Source organism: Panthera uncia, chromosome A2 (genome assembly GCF_023721935.1).
Source record: "Panthera uncia isolate 11264 chromosome A2, Puncia_PCG_1.0, whole genome shotgun sequence".
Taxonomy (NCBI): domain Eukaryota; kingdom Metazoa; phylum Chordata; class Mammalia; order Carnivora; family Felidae; genus Panthera; species Panthera uncia.
Genome location: NC_064816.1, coordinates 9,795,295 through 9,801,536, shown reverse-complemented (window position 1 = coordinate 9,801,536; position 6,242 = coordinate 9,795,295).

Here is a 6,242-nt window from a genome sequence, read left to right as displayed (position 1 = left end):
CCCCTGCTCACGCTCTGTCTGTCTCTCAAATAAACATTTTTTTAAAACTTTTTAAAAGAAACAAAATAGATGAATATATGGAGGGGGAGAAGAGAGGGAAACAAACCACAAAAGATTCTTAACGATAAAGCACAAACTGAGGGCTGATGGATGGGGGTGAGTGAGGAGTGAGCTAAATGGTTGACAGGTACTAAGGAGGGCACTTGTTGTGATGAGTACTGAGTGTTATATGTAAGTGATGAATCACTGAATTCTACTCCTGAAACCACTGCACTGTATGTTGGCCAATTAAAATTTAAATAAAAATTTTTTAAAGATTCCAGGACGTCTGCAAACCCTAAGCCTCCTAATGGTTAAGTAGAAACAGAATTGTAAAATTGAAGTGTCCTTTACAGATCGCCCAGACTGGCCATGTCCTTCTATCAATGAAAGAAACTGTGTATCCTTCAGAGAGACTGGCTTATATTCTTGATGTCTTTGACTTTTCCCCTATCCACAAGTGTATAATGGACATGATTTTAAGTTCCTGTGACTTTCTTCTGTTAATTTCCTTCTAAATGAGCAGAGAGGTCATGTAAGCCACCAATCAGCAAATTTTTCATGTTAAAAATGAAAAATAAAAAAAAAAAGATATGACAGGGGTAAGTTTGATTGCATGTGGAAAGTTGATCCTCTCCTATAGCACCTGGGTAATTTGATACAGTCTCATTGAATAGAAGACTTGTAAAATTTATTACAATGTAAAATAGATATGCTCTGGCAACCCAGTGTGTAAACCACCCAATAGCTCGCTAAAGAAATTTATAAAAGTTCTCCTTCAGGGATTTTTGAGACACTCACGGCAGCATTATTGTAGCAATGGGAAAGGAGAGGCCATCTACATGTGCATTAAAAAAGGAGAAAGGCAAAATATAATGTATTTTGTAATCTGTATATTTGGAACAGTGGCCAAAAAGAAAGGCGTGGATCTTTATTCAGTGACATCCAAAAACTCTCCCAAAACATCACTGACTGAAGAATAAGTTGAGAGCAAGGTACATGGTAGGAAAAACTTTATGTTAAAACAAAACACAGTTGGGGTGGCCGGGTGGCTCAGGTGGTTAAGCATCCAACTTCAGCTCAGGTCACGATCTCACTGCTCTTGGGTTCGAGCCCCACGTCAGGCTCTGCTCTGGCAACTTGGATTTCCACCCTCACTTGCCAGCAAATCTTCCCTTGACTCCTCGCATGATATCAGAGAAGTCTGCCCAAACAGAAGATTTTAATAAAATCCAGTTTCAAAACATACCACAAATATCAAGGATACCATTTTAAAAATCACTGTCCTCCCAAGAACCAGGAACACCTCAACTCGAGATGACACAGAGGTTAGAATTATCTGACAAATATTTTAAAGCAACCGTCATAAAAAATGCTCTAATGAGCAATTACAAACTTTTCTGAAACAAATGAAAAACTAGAAAGTCTTAGCAAAGAAACAGAGAACTTTGATGAAGAAACAGATGATATATACCCCACATCTGTCCGAATGGCTAAAATTAACATCTCAGGAAACAACAGATGTTGGCGAGGATGCAGAGAAAGAGGATCTCTTTTGCATTGTTGGTGGGAATGCAAGCTGGTGCAGCCACTCTGGAAAACAGTATGGAGGTTCCTCAAAAAGTTAAAAATAGAACTACCCTATGGCTCAGCAATTACACTACTAGGTATTTATCCAAGGGATACAGGCGTGCTATTTCAAAGGGGCACATGCACCCCCATGTTTATAGCAGCACTATCGACAATAGCCAAGGTATGGAAGGAGCCCAAATGGCCATCGATGTGGACATATGTGTGTGTGTGTGTGTGTGTGTGTGTGTGTGTGTATGTACAATGGAATACTACAGAGCACAAACTAAGGGTTTCTGGAGAGGTGTTGGGTGGGAGGTGATGGGCATTAAGGAAGGCACTTGTTGGGATGAGCACTGGGTGTCCATACATAAGAGATGAATCCCTGGGTTCTACTCCTGAAGCCAAAACTACACTGCATGTTCACTAACTTGAATTTAAATTTTTAAAAAATGAAATGACAGCACTATCCATCAAACAGGGGAAAAAAAGAAACATGATATAAGGATAACAGAAACTTGAGGCCTGAAAAATACAAAACCTGAAATAAAAACTCTACTGGATGGGCTTACTAGCAGGATAGAGACAGAAGAAAGGGGGGGAAAAAATCAGTGAACTGAAGACAAAACAATATGATTTACCCAATCTGAACAAAACAGACAAAATAAACTACAAAACAATTAGCAGGGTCTCAGGGACCTATGGGACTAAAAAAAAAAAAAAAAAAAAAAAAAAAAAGAAAAAAAAAAAAAGTTTAAGATATCTGTCACTAAATTCCAGAGGGAGATAGAGAATACGGAACTGAAAAATTATTCAGAGGGGGAAAAAATGGCTAAAATTTCTCAAATTTTGAAAAGACAAGAACATATAAATTCAAGAAGCTGAGGAAACTCCATGGGGTGTCTGGTGGCTCAATCAGTTAGGCGTCCGACTCTCAATCTCTGCTCAGGTCATGATCTCACAGTTTGTGAGTTCGAGCCCTGCATCGGGCCTCTGTGCTGAGGTGCGGAGCCTGCTTGCCATTCTGTCTCTCCCTCTCTCTGCCCCTCCCCTGTTTTTGCTCTGTCTCTCAAAATAAAGAAATAAACTTAAAAAAAAGAAGAAGAAGCTGAGGAAACTCCAAACAGTATCAACTCAAACAAATTAGGGACAAGATACATCACAATCAAATTTTTGATAACTAAAGGCAAAGAAAAAAATCCTTGAAAGCAATGAGAGATAATGATACTTCATCCCTAAGGGAACAAACATTTCAGATATCTGCTCATTTCTTATCAGAAATCATGGGTGCCAATGGAACGTAATACAACATCTTTCAGGTATCGAGAGAAAAGATTAGAGTCAGTCCAGAATCTTATATCCATTAAAAAAAAAAATCCTTCAGAAGTTAGGGAGAAACCAGGATATCTTTTCTTCATTAAAATTTATTTTTTCCTAGATATTAAATAACACACAGTTTTGTGGATTGAATCATATCCCCCAAAATTCACAGGTTGAAGCCCTAAACACCGCCACCCACCCCCCCCCACCCCCACCCCCACCCCCACACACGTGAGACTGTATTTACGGACAGGACTTTTTAGGAGTAATTAAGGTTAAATGTGGTTATAAGGGTGGGGCTCTAAAAGTGTCCTTGTAAGAAAAGGAAGAAACACCAGTGATCTCTCTCTCCCTCTCCTTCTCCCTCTCCCTCTCTCTTTTTCTCTGTCTCTGTCTCTGTCTCTCTCTCTCTCTCACCCTCTCCCTCTCCCTCTCCACACACAAGGAAAGCTCACATGCAGACACAAGGAGTAGGTGGCCATCCACAAGCCAAGAGAGAGCTCTCACCAGGAGCCAACCCTCCCGGCACCTTCATCTTGGAATCCAGCCTCCAGAACTGAGAAGATAAATTTCTGTGGTTTGAGCCACCCAGTTGATACTCTGTTATTACTGCAGGGCGAGCAGACTAATCATACACGTGGCCAGGTAGAAAACAAAGGAGATTTAAACAATGCAAACAAAGAATCTCACTATAGTTCCACCACACAGACGAGTGGAACATTTGGGGACGTTTTTCTCATCTTTTGAAACCTATCAGGAGTATTTTCCTTTGCCAATACATATGAGTCTAAGGCTGCGTTGAGTATTGCTGAAGAATAAAAACACCTTAGTTCTAGACCAGACATGGATTACACAGGATCACATCTTCCTGTATCACAAACATTTAAAAACCACTTTCATGGAAGCTTTCAGTACAAATACCAGTAATGCTATGCAAATATTTAAAAAATAGAAGTGGAGTTTATGGGAAGTTAATCACAGGACAGACTAGGGGGAAAGAAAGGATCCAGACAAGCAGTTTCCTAAGTCAGCTCCTGTGGGCCCAAGTCAGACTTAAAATAGGAAGCCTTTGTAACACGCACAGACCAAGAGCAGAGGTCCACACCATGAGGTACAGATATCGACTGCTGCCAGGTAGGTAGAATTGTAACAATAGTGACAGATAACTAAAGCTATCTGGGAACTCTCTAACCAGTTAGAGAATATTCTGTGTTCCTGAGACTCTGGTTTTTTTCCCACTTTCTCTACCAAAGACGAAGGGGAGATGTTGAGAAGGATATAAACTCACTTGTATTAAGTCTCAAAGGAGATAATCAGTGAAACTTATTCCCAGGGCCAATCCAACAAAGATTTCTCCTTTTACTACCTATATCAGTCCAGTTTCTCCAGAAAAACAGAGCCAATACAATGTGTGTGTGTGTGTGTGTGTGTGTGAAAGAGAGAGACAGAGTGAGAAAGAGAGAGAGAGAGAAAGAGGGAGAGATTCATTCATTTTAAGGAGTTGGTTCATGAGATTGTGGAGGTTGGGAAGCTGAAATTCTGCAGGGCAGGCCAGCAGGCTGGAAACCCAGGGGAGATTTGATGTTCTATCTCAAGTCCAAAGTCAGTCTGGAGGCAGAATTCCCTCTTCCTCGAAAGAGGTCAGACTTCTTTTGTTTTTCCTAGGGACTTCAACTGATTGGATGAGGCCCACCCAGATTATGGAAGATAATCTGTTTTACTCAGAGTCTACTGATTTAACTGTTTCTCTCATCTGAAAAAAACACCTGCCCAGAGATATCTAGACTAATGTTTGACCATATATCTGGGTGCTGTGGCCCAGCCAAATTTGTTACATGAAATTAACCATCATGTTAATTTTTTTTACAAGACTATACTATTTTTTTTTACAAGACTATATAGCAAATTCTCTAAAAACTCTAATGAGCTAAGAAAAATATCCTTTAGCCCATAGGCTTTGTGTGGGTCACAGCATGGTTTAAAGGACAATAACAGTGCATAATAGCAAAGTCAACTTAATTCTGATTAGTCTTTCTTTCCCTCAATGCTTAGTATGATACCTGTTACATAGTAAGTTAAGCGTTCCTTACGTATTGTCTTTATTGCTTGTAATTTTGTTTCCTGGTTGTCATGAAAATAGCCACATCTCGAGATGTCTGGGTGGCTCAGTTGAGCGTCCGACTTCAGCTCAGGACATGATCTTGTGGTTCATGGGTACAAGCTCCGTGTCAGGCTCTGTGCTGACAGCTCAGAGCCTAGAGCCTGCTTCGGATTCTGTGTCTCCCTCTCTTTCTCTCTACCCCTCCCCTGCTCACACTCTGTCTCTCTCTATCTCTCTCTCTCTCAATAAACTGAATAAACTCTCAAAAAATGAATAAACTTTAAAAATTTTGAAAATAGCCACATTTCTTATCATCTGATTTGTGGAACAGGATTTTAATGCTGGGCACTTTCTAGGAAAATCCTATAAAGGCACACAGATATGAAAAGATTTTCATAGGGTTCATTGCCTCCCACAAATGGAAGGAGAGACTCTAACAGGTGGCCCAGTGATTGCCTGTAGAGTAGATTCCTTCGCGTCTGCAATGGTGTGTATACCACAGAGCCTGTCCAGTGACCCATCGCTCAGGACAAGACTGGGGGATAAAGGGAAAGGCTGTGCCCTCAGTGCGCCACAGGAGGGCCAGGAGCTCGCATGCAAGGAACCACAGAAGTCATGGGTGCTGCACCTGGATAGGCCACTTAACCAGGAGACGGTGGCTCTACCTGACAATGCCCTTAGTTGTCACTCCTCACCTGTCATCAGCTCCCCCCACTCTCTTGACTCCAGGGCTCCCTGCCCTGCTGATACTGCTGTGAGCTAGGGCTCAGACTTGGGGCTGTCTGACGCCCAAACCCACGTTCTTCTCGTGTGCCCCAAAACATGTATGTCAAAGAGGGGACAGTGACCCTGGGAGAGAAATCCTCAGGGTAGATTTCTGCCATTGCCAGAGAACTAAGAACCTGGCCACTGTGAGGACTTTGTGCTTCAAGATTCACTCCCTCCACCGGGAAAGGTTGGAATTTCTACCTTGTGTCCCTGACGTCACCTGTGTATATTCTGTCCCCTCACCTATAGCACTGAGGCTCCGTGAGGATGTGTCTGTTAGTGACTGACTCCTCTGGGAGTCAAGGGATGTGAAGGGCAAAAACTGAGTCCTCAGTTCCACGAAAGGTCCGAGAGCCCTGTGGCTGCTGCTGGAAAGCTGTGGGCCGCAGGACCAGACCCACCTCCCCAGGAGGCAATGACCATGCCACCAGGAACTAACACCAGA